The sequence below is a fragment of the Barbatula barbatula genome, assembly GCF_947034865.1.
Source record: "Barbatula barbatula genome assembly, chromosome: 5".
Lineage (NCBI taxonomy): Eukaryota > Metazoa > Chordata > Actinopteri > Cypriniformes > Nemacheilidae > Barbatula > Barbatula barbatula.
This window is the reverse complement of record NC_136769.1, coordinates 9785564-9804799: the sequence shown is the minus strand read 5'-3', so window position 1 is coordinate 9804799 and position 19236 is coordinate 9785564. Positions and strand designations below refer to the sequence as shown.

Here is a 19236-nt window from a genome sequence, read left to right as displayed (position 1 = left end):
ACCACTGCCAGCATTTTTCAACCACACATTCAAATTCAGATGCAGCTATTTAGTCATCTGCCACTATTTGTGGAACCATCACGTGGACCGATACTGATTTTTCAGGAATCCAAGAATGTAATAGTATTAAAATGAAACTTGGTAACTATGACTACATTAAAGGCATGTTTCATCCAATTCTTTTATTATTTTATAATTTATTTGCCCTCATGTGTCATGTAATGTCAAACCTGTTTCTTTCATCTGCAGAACACACGGAAAGTCTCCGCCCAAACTCATTCCATTGGTTGAGTCAGTGTTAATGAGTTAGTGATGTTCAAACAAACAGATCAGTGTTTTGAAAGCACACATATACAGTGTTTACACTTTTCAAGAATATCAACCTAAAAATTGCTTACTTAGTCATCTCTACATAGGCTGAGATATGAGAAAGTAACATTACACATTGCCTTTAAACTTTTTAGATTGTGCAAGAGGAGCAAGCCAAAACCAACATATCAAGTTGATGTGCAATAAGAAAAAGAGCCTGAGAGGGGTACTGGGTAATGGTATAGCTCGGCCAAACAAGTACATGAATTGCCCAATTTTCTTTGGGCAACAGATATTATGCAAACGATGCTGTATTTCCCCATAAGTTCCTGACAGATAAATTGCTGAAGAAGACTCTTCTGCACTCAAGTCATGCATCACTTTTTACTGCTGCTCATAACAGGGAAACACCCACAACCCCCTAGTTACAACCTAGCAATGCTTTATTAACCACCTGACAACGGTGGTACCGATTTACTTGCATTGGTTTGTCAATGGGTACTGCCATTGTTCTGTAACAAATATTCTTCAAAATATATTTGTGTGTTCAGCAGAAGAAGGAAAGTCATACAGGTTTAAACTGACAAGAGGGACTTTTTGTCAATATTGTCGAAATTTCATTTTAGGGTGAACTATCCCTTTAACTCACCTGCTTTCAAAGAACTTCGATTAGATTTTCTTTAGAACGTGTACAAATCTAGTGGCATCATCATAAAACTTTGTTTATCTTTGCACTGTTAGAAAAGAACCACACTATAAATATGCAGGGATGTTTTTAACCCATGGTTGGGTAAAGCACAAACAAAACTACACGCCTATATACAGTACGGACAAGCATATACCTTGCAGGGTTGTTTTCAACCCATGGTTAAATAACAACAACCCAGTATAGATTGAACCACACAAAAAAGATAAGTAATTACACAAACAAACAATTTCAAAGGTTATAATTACAAATCAATGCAAGCAATCTGTACTTAGGCAGCATGTGAATGAGGTGAAGCATTCTCAAAACAACTTGCGCAAGATTCTTTTTTTCACATGACACTGCTCACTGCGAATAAAAAGCCCTTTTTTTAGAAGGAACAAGGAACTGTTGCTCTCTGATCTAAACGAATATTAAGCACAAGCAAATGTGCTCAACAGAAGGAGCAAAACATTATTTCAGAAAATAATATGACCATAGAATGCTATATTTAGCCAACCAAAAGAATCTGAGGTGCTCTTTTCATTGAGAACAATCAGGGTGTTTGCCAGGCTTTAGAGAAAGGATTTTGTAAACAGGTGGTGGTCTAAATCAGCAGCCAAGACTGGTGAAACAGCAGTTAACCTTACATACAGCACCTTGATATGATGTTTACATTGGTTCTACATTTATTGATTGTCTGCAATAGATTCCTGTTTTTCATTTGTTCGGAATCTTTTGCTTTTTGAGCAAATGAGAATTCAGAAAATGCACGACAAACTATGACAACTTCCGCTTGTAAGAAAGAGAAACCCGAAAACATTAAAAAGGTCCATTGCCACTTTAAATCCCTTTGACACACGCACACGGACACACATGAACACACACCTTGTTCGGATTACTCCGAGTTGATGTCAGGGTACTGAACAATATGCCTTCCAAGACCATCTGGCCAGGCTGCGGTTCCCAGGAATTTACACACCCTGTCCAAGAACATTACAACAGAACATTTAGGTTCTGTTATGATTTTCATCATATACCTTACTAAATAAATAATAAACATATGAAACTGAAGATTAATTTACTGTTGTGTTTTTTTAATTTCTAGGCAGAAGAGTTCTCGGGATCTAGATATCTTGTTGCCATGCAAGTCTATTTACTCCACTTTATTCATCTTGTAAGATACAGAATATCAATAGGGACAAATCAACTGTCCTAACATGATACAGTAGTGCCGCGGCATAGAAAGACGCATTCTGTGTGAATGGCCGGTCACAGTGCAACAGTGAAAAGGAACCCCACTGAAACAGTCGCGCTGTACTGTGCCGCGCCGCACGTTGTTTAAACTACATACACCAGGTATGGACCGGCATACCGCCCAGTGCATGTTTCTATATATGGGTAGTTGACAAATAAACTACATGGCAGATGTGCATAAATGAGATTCGTCTGACAGAAAGAAATGGGTCCAGGGTCACTTCCTTTCCTTTCTTCCCTGAAATGACCCTTGTTAGAAGGATTAGAAACAGTGGCAACAGGTGCATGAGTGATTTGTGTGTGTGCGAGTGTGTGTCACAAGTGAGCGATGGAGAAGCGTGTTAATCTTCTTCTATTACCAAAAACCAGAGGGATCTACTATTAGACAATAATTCTAGAAACAGAAAATAAAAGCGACTGAAGTTCTGGTGCTGAAGATTTGTCTATTCATCTAATCAATCAACCACATGAACGTTTATTGATCGTGTATATGTGTGTGGGTTAGCAACAAAATTCTTAAAATAACCAAACTGTGTCACAATATCAGATACAACATAACCATGAAGTTCAGCTAAGGATTCCTTTTTCTGTTCAAGATTGAATTTTTCAGTTGTAAAACATTACTTATTAATTACCTCAATTATAAACCAAACTATATAAAAAATGTGCATTCATATCAGTTCACAAATATATCACTTTGGATAGCTGAATATTCGTATCACATTCCAAAATAGCAAATTCTTAAGTAAAATCCGTTTAGAATTCTAGAAAAGAAAAACTCTATTCCCATTCATATTTTGATGGAGACAAAACGCCAACGCAAAAACTTATTGTAAATATATATCCAAACTTCTGACTGTGACTAGTACTTTGGTCTATGCATCGACATTAGACCAGGGGTCTTACCTGGAAACACACACACACAAGAGAATACGCTGACCGCTAAGCTACACCAAAAAAAGCGCCCATATGATGTGGTAATAAGGACCCATAGGACGTGATCCGTATACAAATCATCTCAAACTATTCATGCTTGCATAAATAGGCCATCAAGGACCTTCAAGAATACACTTCCTCTCTCTCTCTCCCACACTCGCACAAAAGCGTCTGGTAACACGGACCCATGAGGGTGAGGTGCTGGAGAGGATGCGGAGCTAACTGAGAAAGACATAATTAAGACTAATGACAGTGTTGTCTGGTCTTCAGCCTGGAGCTCAAACGTAGTAAGAGCAAGAGCAATCTAAGCTTTCTTCCTCAAATACTTGCTTAACTGTTAAACCCCGTAATTAAATGTCTGGTTAGCAATTTCTGAAGTCAAAAAGCATCCATTAAACCTTGTGAACTGTATCTGACATTCAACAGACTCTGCTCTTATTCTTAACATTTTAACTCACGTCTTCGTGCTGTTGCCTAGTTGTAACTAGACCTAGTGTGACATTGCAATTGCATTTACTATTTATTTTGTGCATTGCTATTCAATTGTAAAAGGTTTTGCCAAGAAGGTAACACGTTCACCCTATTGGTAAAACCAAAAATTGACATGATGGGCTGTTTGAAGAAATATCAAATGCCAAACAGATTACACTAGTTGGAATACTCTTTCACTAGATTTTGCGACTTTTCCGACCCCTTTAGTAACTTTTTATTATTATTATTATTATTTTATTTCAAGGAGCCTTAATAGACACTCAAGGACACCGTGCAATGAATAAAACAACAATACAAGTAATCATCGAAAAGCCTGCCTTAACAGGTACGTTTTAAGACGAGATCTAAAAGTGGAAAGATTTTCACTTTCCTGAACATCTTGGGGTAACAAGTTCAAAAGGTGTGGAGCGGCATAACTAAAGGATCTGGACCCAAAAGACGTTGTGCAAACTCGAAGTGGAACATGTAGGGGTGAAGAACATTATCACATTGAAAGGCATGTTTGCACACTATGTGTGAAATATTGAAGTTATCTACACTGAGTTGTTACTTAGTGTTACCATTTTATCTAGAAATCGAACCCATTTACACTACTAAACTACTTTTGGGGAAAGATTTTGTGATTGAATATACTGCCATTTACCAGTCATTATCTTTAATACAGTGACATACTGCACATTATTCAGACTAGTATTAGTACTGACAGCAAGACCACGCATTTCAACCAGGTGTCATTTGTGCTCATTTAACACCATAAATTAAGTTATTCAAATCGGAATTCTCCCCCCAAAAACACAAACACTACAGTTTTCAGTTTTTAAACACGCATTCACATACAGTATTGAATACAAACACATGCACACACACACACACACGACTAAGCACAGATACAGAGATATACAATACATGATATATACAGCACAGGTTATTCTGGTTTATCTGAAAGTAACCGTGAAAGATGGCACTTTATCTTTAAGATATTCACACTTGAATATGTCCTTTATTTTGAGTTCGAAAAGATAAAGATATATAGAAAAAATACCAAGTTCAATATGCATGCATGCATAAACATAAACAAGCCCATGTTATTTCGACAACACACATAGACAGCACTGGTTCTTCAAGTTTGTCTTAGATGACATTATCAGTCTGGATCCATCTAATGTTCACTATAAGTGCTTAAACAACATGTTTTCAAACACGCACATGCGGTTACCAAAGAGGAAAATGCTAATAAATCTTGTGAGCGTTCCCATGCTGGAGATGATACATATTTTTAAGAGTATTGGTGTACTGGTGTTTTGAGGGGAGACAAATTATTAGCAGTTAAAGAAACAGCTGGTTGGATTAAACAGGAGATGTTTTGGGTGTGCGTGTTTAGTCACCATTTTATATTCGTTTTATATCTGACAACAAAACAGACAATATGTGAAAATAGTCTTCAGTTGTCTTAAAATAGAAAAAAATGTGATCAGAGAATAGAAGCAGAAAAGTTTAAAGTGCCGAAACAAGACCACATGCAATTATGCTAATCAAAGCGTGACGTCATCATTGCCACATTCCCTCAAAATCCGGTGTGAAACTCTGTACAACATCTCCCACACGAAGCAGCTCCTGACAACATTGTGCATCAGGATATACCAGCTTTTCAGATTTAATTAACTACTTATAACAATATCTGTACAGTACAGATAGCGTACGTGTCTCTATGCTGACACATACACTGACTTGAACGATGTGAAAACTATAATGAGCTGATTTTATGTGTTATAGAGTCGTGTTTGTGCTGCAAAAAGTGACAGGGACTTTAAATAAGCACAAGGCAGAAAATATTAAGTCACACAGCACATGTTTAAACTCAAGGTAGGTTAGTGATTGAAAATAAATATCATGTGCAAAAATGCTGCAACTGTTTTATGTATCTGTCCCACAATCTCACGTGTCATCATTAAATGTTTTAGTAATTGTACACACTCATGTGTTGGCTTAACACTGCACCACTATGTTTAAGCAGTGGGGGACAAATCTGATTTGGTCTTCATTTGATTTGGAAACACAATGTCTTCGACAACTTTTGCTCTTATTTTTGTCTCTTCCATTCCGATCTCAGCTCTCAGATAAACCTACCGGCATTTTAAACCATGAACCTTAACCTTTAGCAGTTTGTGATGTGCCAGGGGTCAGATAGCTGCTGATTCTCAGTTACCATCACAGGCTCACATTATAACCAGATCACATATCAGACACACATTCCAGATTATAGGGTCCCGCCTGGTTTTTAAGGGCTGTACATGAACCATAATGGAATCAAATGGACCACATGGGTCTTTTAAACTTTTTTATTTTATTAGACAGGACACTGGAACACAAACAGGAAGAGAGAAGCCAACAGGATTGGGAAAAAAGCAATGAGTGAGGACTCAAACTCCGTTTGCTTTTAACAACAATGTGTCCGAGTGGTATTACCTGGTTACCATTTCTGCTTCCAACACATGCACAGCAGATTAAAACTAATCCAGGAGAAATGAATAAAACAACGCAGTGCCCTGATGGCCGCCTATAAAGACTATTTGTGTGTTTTGGCACACAAATCTTCAGTCAGGTTTGAGAATCTTACAATTACAGTCTGAAAAAGCTAGGGGTGCTCCGATCAGGATTTATTTGATTATATTTAACAACAATGTATATAAAGTACTAAAACTGAAAGAAGAGAAAGTCTCATGAATTGACAATTGAATATTGGCAAGTAACATAATTACATAAAACATATCAGCCTGTGACATGAGTCACAGAAACCCTTCGTCTTCCACAATATATATATTGGCTGATGATCAAAGCAAATGTATTCCATTATTTGATCTGATATTTCTTAATGTCCTTGTAGTAGGGTTGATGCTTTTGAAACGTATCTGTTACCAACAGCTGAGCAGAGGTTGCGCTAGACTGTAATTCTAGACTTTTCATTTACATATTTAATGTTTCTGTTGTCAGACATAATTACAGACAACTGTTTATGTACTTATGTCTAATCAGTACCATGACAGGTAAAATGTATTTTGTACTCACAAGTAAGCTGTGGTTTGGTCAGATATTTGCTGCTTCTGCTGCTCACTGAACAGAGAAAACGCAGAGAGAGACATTTTTCCACTCACTGATAGCTAATATTTATCCAGAAAGACGCTAATTTTATAAGGGAAAAACTCTGTGTATGCGTGGATGGGATGAGGAGAATGCCGGCTTCATATGCAACAGGAGTCTCTGCTGACCACATCTGCGTTTTGCCCAAACGGACCAGCAGCAGCTCACATTGTAGAAAGACGCGCCTCACTTTAGTCCAGTCCATCGCAATGTTTCGCTGTCTGCCAAATGCATAAATGTAATACAGAGCTTAAGTTGGTCTCTTATGAAAGAAGGCATTTGGCAAATTTCGCCCAACCAAAAAACAATCACTTAAATAATAATTATGAAGGAGTTATTTTAGACCACATACTTTTTCTACATAATTTATAGGAAAGTATTCTAGAGGTTTAGACCTTCCCAGGGATATAATTTTTCAGGAATACATTAGAATTTGTGAAATTCTAAAGTAAACTTAACTGTAAAGGAACAGTGACATTTAAAAAATGTTATCTTATTAGATAATAGTGAAGCTCCATATAAATGTCACTAAATCCACTCAAAATAGGAATAAATATTCGTGTCATTTGGCTCCAAAAGTCATTTATTAATCTAACTGACTCATTTGGATAACGTTCATAATAACATATGTGCTTTTTTTAAAGTCCCTATAATGGCATTTAAATATAAATGTATTATTTTGTGTTTAAACTGAGGTGATTTGCATCTGGTAAGGGATGGCATCAGGCAGAGTAAATTTTCTTAGTTCATTCATATTCGAGCAGGGATGCACCAATCTTATACTCTGGATCGGTATTGATACGGTATTTTTTGGTGGATTGGGCATCGAACTGACGGTTCCATTCAAATCAGATCCCTTGCGTTGCCCGTGAATTCTGCTCTGTTTTACACAACTTTTCTCGCTTGAAAAATGATACAATCATTGACTCAAAAATCCGTAGTATGAACCGTGAGTTTTGTGATCCGTTGCACCACTTGTCTTGGCACTTTTTTCAATTAGAGTGTAATTGTTTTAATGTGTATCGAATATGAATTGAAGATGAACCGAATTGAAGATGAAGTCACTGCTAAAATACAAACCATTAATGTTTCTTGTGTTTAGTTATTGCTGTCTGATGGCTGAACAAAAATCTAATTAGAAATGTTGTGCATCCACTTATTATTAGTGTGACATTTTTGCATTCAAATGAAAGTGAAAACTTCAAAATATTGGCCCTGAAAATCGGCAGCACATATCGGCCATCGGCTGACCCTGACCTCTAAACATCACTGGTTATAGATAAACCCATATCGGTCGATCCTTCAAAAAGGACTAACTATCAGGAAACCACCGTTCATGCACTGTATTCCAAGTAATGTGTTTTGATAGCTTTATGCGAGGAATAAACCAATATAGCATAATTAAGAAACTCTGACCTCAGCTGATGCTGTCATCTGTCAATCTCCATACAGCATACATGTGTACTGTCAACAGTCAGGACGTTACTCGTTCCAATGTTTTCCTTACTCTTCATACTCACTAGATTATAATCTACGGCTTTGTTTAAAATGCATTTTGCTTTTTGTGTTATAACTGTTTTGAACTTGAGGAGCAAAGATCTCTTCAACTTCAGAAGGATCATCATCAGGACGCATCCTAATGCGTCTGGGATGCAAATGACTGTTAATAACGCAGAAGTGAATACATTAAGGGCATTGTATTTTCCTTTAATTAGTCTATTAAGAGCTAGTGTAGTAGACTCAAGTAATCTTAATGAATAGTGCTAACGCTAACAATCAGGAAAGGCTAGTTTGAGCCTCAGCAAGCAATCAGAGTGCATTTTTAGGGAGAGAATGCATACTTTTATGCAAATGCAATATAACTCTTAGGGGTCCACAGAATGTGTCTGAAGTTTCAGCTCAAAATATACCACAGATTATTATACCATGCTCTAGATGCCCAGTTTTGCATGTGAGGAGAAACATGTGTTTTGGTGTGTGTCTCTTTAAGTGCAAATGAGCTGCTAGTCTCCGCCCCCTTTTCAGCAGAAAACACAGCCAGGGCTGTGAGCCTGTGCTTCCAACGACAAAATAAGAAGGGTCACATAAAGCGAATGAAAAACTACTGTTTCTCGTCTTTTAACACCAAACACATTGTTTTCTATAACCATTTCTCCCTGGGGCCATTTGCGAAGGCAGGTCCCGACCGCTTTTGGCAGTGAGACCCCTGATCGCCTCCCGGTGTTCCTTTTTTCTCAAAGGCTTGCAGAGATAGGCTCACATAAACAAAAAGTTACTGGATTGTAATTTTTCATGTTTTCTGAGTTGGCAGGTGCACCAGATACCCGGTTATTGCACTTAAATATGGAAAACTCAGATATTCATGAAATGGTCCCTTTAAAAACATTTAGTGTGTTATGCGAAGCTATGCAACTTCTCGCTCAACGGTTTTTTGCTGTTATGGGATAAACAGCAAAGCTGTTTGCTTTGGCGTGCCGTGAATCAATCAATAGCATGACCTGAACAGTTCACTGATGCATGTGACAATGCGGGCCCCTGAAAACTGACAGGACCCTTGGATTGTGTGTGTGTGTCACAATTTAAAGTATCAGTATACACACACACACACACTATAACCTGCGTGCAAATCATTTACACATTACCTTAGAAATTAATATTAGATTCCTGACATTCCCACAAAACAAAAACAGCACAAAACCACTACTTTATTGCGTAATAATACAAGCTATCAGACAAAAACACAATAAATGTGCTCTACAGTGCCCCTGAAAGTAATTCCATGGTCAGTTTTAACATAAAACAAACAGTAATCAGGAATTGAGGACAGAGACCACAGCAGAAAGTAAACACAGAATACATACAGTACAGCAAACAAACATCACCACTGCAAAGTCCTTCTATCAGGGGCAATAACACATTTGATCTACCACTGATATCAGGTTTAGTATATACTACACATAAGGTAAATCACATTGAAAATCTTTTCATTGTAAGTTTTTATTTATTTACTTATTTAAGGTTAGTAGAATGTCTTAAGTGGACTATCAAAGTGTAAGGAGTTTGACTGATTTAACACAGAAACAGTGCTGTGACTTATGCAAATCTGTGTGAATCTTGAATGAAATCCATTTCCAAAAGTTATTTACACATGTACATAACGTGCACTTGTATAGTGAACGCACAAGGCCACACCTTCCTCACATTTTAAACTTAGACAGCATTAAATTTTTAATTACTCCATGTATTATGCAAAGTGACACCGTGTGTGGTCTGTGATCTAAAGAACAGGTGCAATACACAAACATCCACTTACTATCTACACACACTCATCTGTTTAACCTGCTGTGTGCCGAATACAACATTCCTGTGCAAGTTTAGTACTTTAATGCATTTCTTTAATGGTGTTAAATCATTAATGTTTGATACTGCATGCACACCTGCATCTTATTCCTTAACATACATTTTTAATTTCCCCTTTTAATCTGAATAAAAGAGAGGTGATGAGACCACCACTCAGTCGAGAGGGAAGTCCGCCGTCCGACCATTCAGAGTTTGCGCAGGTGGATGTCCATACACTCGCACTGGCATATCTTGAAATATTTCAGTACGTTTGTTTTGTCCCAAGATGCACACGTTTTTTAAATGTGCTTTTAAAAAATGACTTAAATATCCTAGTTTAATTTAGGCCTAGTCCTGGTTAAACTAATCCCTGTCTGGGAACCTGGCTCTAAATGTTATGGTTTCACACCAATTATAAATGTCTAAATCGATTCTGTGTTTTATGCAGAGCTCTTCCGATAGAATATGACCAATGGCAACCCAGAAGTCACTGCAACGCGTCTATCAAAGTTCATTCTTCCGAGGCTGCCTCGCAAGCCTGGTCTCCGGAATTGAGAAACGGACTGTGTGTGTGTAAATCTCTCTACTTCTATGTCCCATATTCAGAGTTTCGGTGTAATAGGGCTGTGCGATATTGAGGAAAAATGCGATTTGAGATGGCTAAATAATGGGATATTCGATACGATAGTTCTTTTATAAAATAAATTTAAATCTTATTAAAATATATTAAAGAAATTATATAACCAACATATATTTCACATTATTTTAGGAAAAAGAAAGCATCACTACATCTTCTGAAAGTGAACAGTTACCCAAATCTGACTTTTTGTAAACAAACAAAAATAAATAAAATAGACTTTGATTGTTGATTGATTTGCATCAGAGTACGCGCACGCTAACATACGCACGCACGCATATCCCGACTAACATCCGCATGCCATATTGATACTATCCGCATCGACCATTCATAACTTTTCGAAGAATTAAATAGCTCATTGCGATATGCACATTTCGATATATTGCACAGCTCTATTGTGTATCCAGATTTGTGGCCTGTGACTGCTTAATTCATGTTTTACACTGTTTCACATCAAGTCCCTGTACGAGACACTCAAGACCATTCAACTTTAATACTTTGTGAATCCTAGAAATTTCAGTTCTTGACTTTTATGTGTAAAAGTGAAATGCCAAAAATATGTATCATTAGATTATGAAATGCTCGCCGTATGAGTATGAGGTGCAATCTGTGTTTCAGCCTGCTGCTTGGAAAAGCTGCTACATGTCTGAGCAGCTAGCGTTAATCACAAAAGCCTGTGGATCATTGCGGAGTCCACAGCTTTCACCGTCATCCTCAGCACAGATGTAAACATTTTCTTGCATTAAGTAAATCTCTTAAAGGCTCAAATGTTTTTTTAAGTGACAGCCCTCATAAAAGTTGAGTGTCTATGTAAACACCTGCATTGATATCAATTACAGTGCGTATGCAATTGACATAATCACTACTTTGATCTTATTAAATTATTACTAATAATAATAATTAGCCGAGGTTAAACAAGATATCTCACAAATTATTTTAGACATTTAAAAGGTGCATTCAGATAAAATGATGGGATTATTCAGGTTGCTTGTGTGAAAATAAATGTTGATTATGGATAAGTATGCTGAGCTCTGAACGGTTATCGGTTTTCAACCGTACCGTTAACTTATATAATATATTCTTACCTCTTCAATACTCAGAGATGTGTAACTAAACATCTACCTAATGCAGAGTTTCTCTCTCTTTCTACATGCTTGACGGGCAATGCTGGGTTTGGTAAGCCTGTAATAGGTTTAAGATGGACAGAAACAAACCCATCGCGGCTCTCACACATGCTTTACGGTCTGCCTCTCTATCAGTGATTTACTCTCATAGAAGAGAGAGAGAGAAGCAGAAACAAACAGCATGGTGGACGGTAAGCAGTCAGTAGAGATTTACTCATTCAGATCAAGTAAGCTGAAACAGATCTACATGACACACAGCGATGCCTGCAGCGCCATAAACAAAACAAGAATAGATAAAGATGACGGATGCATAGGTGCACTGTTGCTTGAATGACATAAAGACAAAAGGATAAATGGCATTATATTTAAATGATCTAGATGATATGCAAATCTTCAAATTAGCTAAATTGGTTCATCTGCAGTTCGATTAACTGACCACCACCCTTTCACCCAAAGTCAGACAATCTTATCATGGTTTTACACTTAACTTTGACCCCCAACCCCAAATGATGCGTGCAGTGCACAAGAAAGTAAGCATCAGAACATTCTTCATTGTATTATTCACTTGCAACATGCTTCAAACTTCGTCTTCTTTAAATCAAAATAACCTTGAGAATGCCTTAAGTAATCATAAAAACAGAAATCAAATGTAAAGTCTTATTTAGCCTGCTGTCATTATCTATTGTACAACAGAGGTAACTCTCCTGTCTCTCTCTGATATTGCATTCGAGTCAGTAAACCTTTTTATCCCATTCAAGTTCTCTCTGAACCCACAATGGTCCTCCTGTATAAATCTCAGCATAGATCTCTTCCTTAAGATGTGTGTACTGTGCAGTCAAAAGTGTCTGTACGGTGTGAACAAATGTATGTACATATTTCAATTTATGTATGAAGGTTGACAGGTGTTGTTTACATGCTTTTGCCATACCTTGAGAGAACTGAACTCATCCTCACACTACAGCTTTCTAGCCACTTTTCTAATGAATAGAGTTATCATTGAAGCCAACTTTTAAAAATAAAATGTATACATTTATTATTAATACTTGTTTGTTAATGGACTTACGAAAGCACAGACTGAGAACACAGAACAAACCAGAAACGCAGTGGGTGGGAACAACTTCACTAGAAATGACGTGAGCATTAGCATTAAAGATGAAACTCTTACCTCTTTTACAATAAACAGCACTCATTTGGACGATCGCTAACATGCTTTCGTAAACCACAACAGTTTCTCTCTTGCTCATCTACTGCTCAGTTATCTTTCTGTCTACCCAAGCAGTGCAGAGAGCTAGACAAGCAATACTGGGAGGGACTCAAGGTCACTGGGAAGATCGTGTGAAACACAAAACAAACAACTCATCAGATAATGTGTAACACCCATAAGGGGTACAACTAGGAAAAAGAGATCAGCGATGAAGTCTAGAACAGAGTAAGAATGGAGACGAGACAGAAAGTGAAAGTGCTATGTAAATATAGATTTAGAGGAAGCCAACAAGTAGAACACACATATGAAATCTTCTGATGTTGGTCAACGCAAAATATACCGTCAAACAGTGGCATCAGTAAGGCTTTAGGTTCCCTTTGTTGACACGAACAACAACCTTTTGTTTTTTTTGCTTAATGAAAGTTTACTAAAATAGGAAAAACTTAACTGGTCATTTTTAGCTAATGCTTTTAACAATGTCATCAAATACAACCTTATAGGTTTTATCAATATTGTTAAAGTAGCCATTTTACCCATTATTTCCTTAAAAAATTTGTTCTAATCGTTTACTGATCCTCTTGTTCAGTTTAAACCTTTATGACGTTCTTTCTTCCACAGAACACAAAAGAAGATATTTTGAAGAAAGTTCACTTCTATTGTATGGACACAAAACCAATGGGGGCCAGTTAACAACATCCTTTAAAATATATTTTTTGTGTTTTGCACAGGAAAGTAAGGCCCAATCCCTTTTCTACCTCGCATGAGCAGCCATGTTGGAAAATTTCATCTAAATCTTGCAAAAATCTTTGTTTGAAGGGCTAGGGGTATGAAATTTTCCAACATGGCTGCTCATGCGAGTATAATGTAAGCCTTTATTTAGGCTTTAATACGGATTTAAATAACAAATAATCATCTTGTTTATGTTCAATTAAATGTCCTGTGCAGTTTCTTCAAGTCTTGAATACTTGAAGTTTATAAAAAGTCGTTATAAATTTGGCTAACGTTACTGATTGCACGATAGAACGGCAACATATACAACTGCAAAAAAGTTATTGTGATCAGGGCCGTCTCCAGAATGCAATCACACCCGGGGAACCAGAACGCGCTCAGATCCTCCGACCAATGTGGCCGGTTCGTGATCACCCTCAGATTCCCCCGCTCGGACAGAGGGAGAGATCCACGGAATGCGATCACAAACACCGGGTTAATCAAAATCCGTAGGATCAGTGACGTATTGTTATGTCATATGGCAATGAACTAGTAGTGTCTCATTTCTTAGAGGAATGTTTTTAGGCCTTCCCCTTGCCACTCTGTTTCAAGGGGCAAGGGGAAGGGGCGAGTAGGTGAAGGGCTAAAAAATAGAATTGGGATTGGGGAGAAGTCATACAGGTATGAAAGGACAAGAGGGTGAGTAAATGATGAGAGAATTTGCATTTTTGGGTGAATTATCACTTTAAACCAAGTCCATTGAAAATTAGCCAAGTCTTGGTTAAATTATGCTTACATTAAAATGAAGCTAAACAAACCAAATGTTCTGACCTCGCTGTAAAGACCTTTGATTCCCCCTCACGAGGAAATCTTTCCAGGAAAGCACACAAATACACAACTACATTTAACCCACTAAAACACACAACGCTGCCCTTTACTTCGATTTACCAGCTCTCTCTACTCTCTACCTCTCTACTCAGTACACTGTGTGCTGGTCAACATGTTGAATGTATGCCACGTACAGCAATCACATCCCAGTCAACGCCCCCACATGCCGTCTCAACTCAGAGAAGAGGACATCAACCGCACAAACTTTGGCAGTGTAGGTCAAACTAGGTAATACACTCCAGCTAAACAAGTGTAGAGTGTGCCAACTGACCTAAAGGTTTAAATTCACCTCTCGTTCATTTAAACGAATACTGATATTTCAACTGATATGCGATTCACTTTTAATAGCCCACCATAATGCACACAATCCTGATTTTTTACAGGGTGAGCTGGCCAAACTATGTTGTCGATATCAGGAACCAGAGGACAGTCACCCAAACGTTACACGACATAACATGACCTTTTTGCTAGCGCATTAGACATAACTACACACAATTCAGTATAAACAGTAGGTCTGGCAACTAGCAATTTAAAAAAAGTTCACGTTTATACATTAAAACATACGTTTGAATATATCCTGATAACAAAAAAGAAGGTCCACTTAAGTCATTTACACATTCTTCTGTGCAAACAAAGTGACAAAAGGCTATTTGTTTGCCTATTGCACACCAGTTTGTTTGTTTACTCTTTGCTTTTGTTGTTTACATGACCCAGCAGGTGTTTCAAAACTTGTGTGGTCGGAAGTTAACACATCGGATCCCATGCTAAATTACTGCCGACTGAAAACACATAATAAAGTACAGAGTTAAATCAATTAATGACTGACGGTGGTCAAGTGCATAAAAGCGCTCCTTAAACAACTCTGGAGAACTGCATTTCTCCAGCCTGGAATGCAAACACAAACAGCCGTGTAGCTAACAGAACGCAGGATCTGAGGGACACAGTTTACACCACCAAAAGCTGCATTTAGACTGCTTCACTTATAAAATACTGTAAAAACAACTTGTGACATCACAGTCCGATACGCTGTGCTGTGGCGTTGGTTACATTTATACCATGTCGTTGATGTATAGCTTATTGCTCCCTGAATCCTTTGTAAGTCGCTTTGGATAAAAGCATCTGCTAAATGACTAAATGTAAACGTATAGATTTCCAGAGAAGAATATTTTACAGCCAACAAAATGGGACTAGGCAGATGAGCACCTCCTTGGCACTTATTAATGAACAAACAGCAATGGGAAGTCAAAAGTCAAGCTCCATCCCGAAATCATGTAATGACTCATATCTAATTTATATATCTCCTTACCGGCATTGGTCATTAGTCATGATACTTGCATTAAATGTGTTGATGCAGGCAATGATTTTTATTTATTTTCCTGAGCGACTGCTTGCATGCATTAGATAACATAACTGTAATTATTCAGTAAAGTGATTGGATGTCATGTTCAATTATGTAACTTTTTAATTTTGGTACATCTGACCAATAGAGATGCTTTATGGACACTTCAATTTGACCAAAGTCACGTCTATACAGGACTTCACAAAGTGCAACAGACATCCATCTCAGCAGTACCGTTTTCGGCCCTGCGCATGCGTGCGAAATTGAATGAACGTTGCGCCCCCTGTCTGCCGTGCAGTATGCGTTCTCTTGATATAGCAACGAACACGATAAGAAGAAAAAACCAGAGCAGCAAAAATGCATCAGTAGTGTATCACTTTCCATAATCTCAAGTCTTGATTGTTGATAAAACAGGGGAGCTAATACACAACTCAATTCCACCTTGCGATCAAATTAAACCTGTGATTCATTCTCAAAAATACTGACACAAATCTTTAACAAATGAATGTTTTTAAATTAATATTAATAACAAATAGAACGTAGTTGAAAGCAACCTCCTTCCCTTTGCAAGCGCATATGACCTGTATGCGCCACGTGCACACCCGCGCGAGCATGCATAACAAACAGCCCAAACGAAAACGCAAATATCTCGCATATATTTTATACGCACGCACGCATACTGCCGAACGGAAACTAAACAGTGCATGCTGGGAGATAAAAGATTCTGAAGTGGAAGATAAATATCAAGAGAACATGCCTTCAACTTTCTCACAAGGGCAACGTGTCGGATGTGCAACTGCCGAGTGTCGGGAACTAATAAAAAGATTAACGAAGTAACGCAAGTGGCGGTATGTTAAAACGGGATGAGCCGTTTCCCATCAAATTCGCATAACGGTTAAAGCTGATCGAAATGTGAACGCACACGCACGTTATTTGTTGTTCTTGTTTATCGTTGCTGAATGTGACACATCAAACAGACGGCTCGTTTTTCAACAAGAAGCGTGACTTTTTAAAAGTTTACCAGATATGAATCAAGTCAATTATAAAACCCCGCGACCGAGCGATTGTTGTGATTTCAATCATTAACTCTTCTGACGCATAAACTTTCACACTCTTTTAAAGCCTTTGATTCGCCTACGAAGAGCCCGAAAAACCCTACTGACAGCTCCGTGCACTGTGTGTCAACTTTATGTACCATTGCACAAGTTCTCTTCTAAACACGGTAGATCCAACAGCATGATGACGAAAGTTTTGTTTTCCCCGAAGTGATAAATATGTCCGAATGAACGAACAAATGCGTACCGGTCAAACGTAAGAGGACGAGCAAACAGCAATGGAAGTATGTGCGAGCTGGACTGTCCGTGAGTCTTGACAGTCGTTCCGAAGGGGGCTGGACTCTCTTGCCTGTTGATCCGATAAAACAGTGTGCGAGAGCGGCTTGCGAAACACCGGTGCCAAATGCGCGCTGTGCGAACTAAAACAGAAACCCTTAAAATAAAATGTTCTGCCCCGTGTCACGAGATTCTAATATTAAGAGCGTCGATAGAAAGCTATTACGCAACGTGAAAAGTGACGGTTTCAACGCCGTGGACGTTTGTTTACTAAGCTGTAGATAACTGTGCACTTCACACAACAACATTTGGCATCGACAAGCTACACGTTAAGGCGCGCCGAACGCCCTTAAATGCACGCAACGTACCTTGACCGGTCGTGTAAATCCGCTGTCGTTGCGCATAAAAGTACAGCAAAGCTCCAGATAGCGTCCGCGACCCAGAAAGGCAACCTTTCTGCCCCGTCTATCTCCAGCAGCAGTGGGCTACGCAGTTTTTCATGCGCTTCTACCCCTCCTCTCTTTCCCTCTCAGCTCTCACTCACTCACTTTAACCGCCCGCTTCCGGTGTTGTTTCGCTGGTGAGAGAGTCGCCCAGTTTGTGCGAGGAAATGCATAAATTAAGGTTCGTGTGCTGTAGTCTTTGAAGGGTCTGCGTACCTCCGCGTACGTTAATGAACGAATAATTATTTGTCGTCAGTAAACGGTTTTATTTGATGGGGGGGTGGGACTGGAGAATATAAGGCCGTTAGCGGAGCGCGAGGACTGCTGATTGGGCTGAACGGTTGCGCGTGACTTGCGCTCGGATTGTGGCGATTCAACTCATTTACATAAAAGTTTAGTTTTTTATTTAAATCGTTTTTAACGTGTGAATTTACTTCTTTACTCCTTCGATATTAATAACTGAGAAGATGACTTTTATTAATAACAAGCACGGTTGTCTGGGCCCGAATGGGTTAGAGCTTGCCAAATATGGATGTGAGTTACTGGATACAGTTTTGATCAAGAATGAAGATGCGCAGGTAACAATGTGGGCGTAACTGCGGGACCAACTCTTTACGCGGTGCAGTGGGGCTGAAAGAGAGTAAAAGTGCAGAAATACGGCAGGATCCTAAACTTGTGACCGAGTGACGATCTCGATTTCTCCCGAGCCGAACTGTAATTTCAAATGTGCGTTAGATCAGGGCTGGACACGAAAATATATATCAGATACAGGAAATCCTATCGATCACTAACAAACAGCCTCACATATACATCATGCATACCTTACGATTCGAACACATAGCCTATAAATTACATTAAACATTGAATAAACTGAGGCAGTGGAATATTCTTTAGCAGTAGGTTTAATCTTCCTGAACTTTAATGTAACAGGTGCATGAGTGCTTAACACATGCTAATTCAATGAGTATTTAATGCAGTCGCATCGACAGGACAATACTTCCCCCTGCTGGTTAACTGTGTACATTAAGGCACGGTTGTGGGAATGAAAATATATTTTAAAGTGATCGTTCACCCAAAGATATAAACAATTGGCACGATTTATTCAGACTCGTGTGGTTCAAAACACAAAATAGTCTTTTTGAGAAATGTCAGTGGTTTTGTGCTCATAAAATGGAAGTCAATGAGGGTTGGTTGCCAACATTCTTTGGAATCTTCTTTTTTGTTCTGTTGAAGAACGTCATACGGGTTTGGAATGGCACAAGGGTGAGTAGATGGTGAGAGAAATTTCGTTTTATGGGTGAACTATCCCTTCAAAGGTAAACAGAATTGTCATGTGTCCTACAATCCTTTGTACGTACCCCCTGTTAAAGTAGAACAGGATAAGCCCTTATGATATTATAGGCCAG

The 19236-nt window shown here is 38.4% G+C and overlaps 1 protein-coding gene across 2 annotated transcripts in view; it reads right to left on the bottom strand.

Annotated features, from left to right (window-relative positions):
* The window catches only part of stat5a (signal transducer and activator of transcription 5a), a 57243-nt gene extending 39078 nt beyond the window's left edge, over nucleotides 1-18165 (bottom strand). The window contains exon 1 of one of the 2 annotated variants that reach the window (XM_079455524.1): nucleotides 17756-18165. The gene's annotated coding sequence lies outside the window, so the exon portion shown is untranslated. Of the gene's footprint in view, nucleotides 1-1882; nucleotides 1904-17755 lie in introns of those variants that run through there. The other variant, XM_079455525.1, reaches the window with a different exon arrangement.
* Nucleotides 18166-19236: the final 1071 nt, after the last annotated feature.